Source organism: Trypanosoma equiperdum, assembly GCF_001457755.1.
Source record: "Trypanosoma equiperdum strain OVI genome assembly, contig: ctg_1777, whole genome shotgun sequence".
NCBI lineage: Eukaryota > Euglenozoa > Kinetoplastea > Trypanosomatida > Trypanosomatidae > Trypanosoma > Trypanosoma equiperdum.
The window spans coordinates 9,826-10,093 of NW_027123812.1; positions in this window are offsets into that span (position 1 = coordinate 9,826).

A 268-nucleotide genomic window follows, 5' to 3' on the forward strand; every position below is an offset into this window, starting at 1 on the left:
ACGAAGCAAACCCTAGCGCTTTGTCGGACGCTGAGCGAGCCCAAGTGATTAATAATAATAATAAATACAAAACAACTTCTAACTTGGAAGAGGTGCGCCACAACAACTCGCCACAGCATGCCGAGAACATTCGAAGTTCCAATGTCGATAATGGGAATTCACAACCACAAGCGTATATTGAATAGAGGAATTTTCATTTTTGTGCCCAAGCGCATTTACTTCATCAATAGCAGTGGGTTTCTCCTTACTCGCAGAACATGCGTGTATT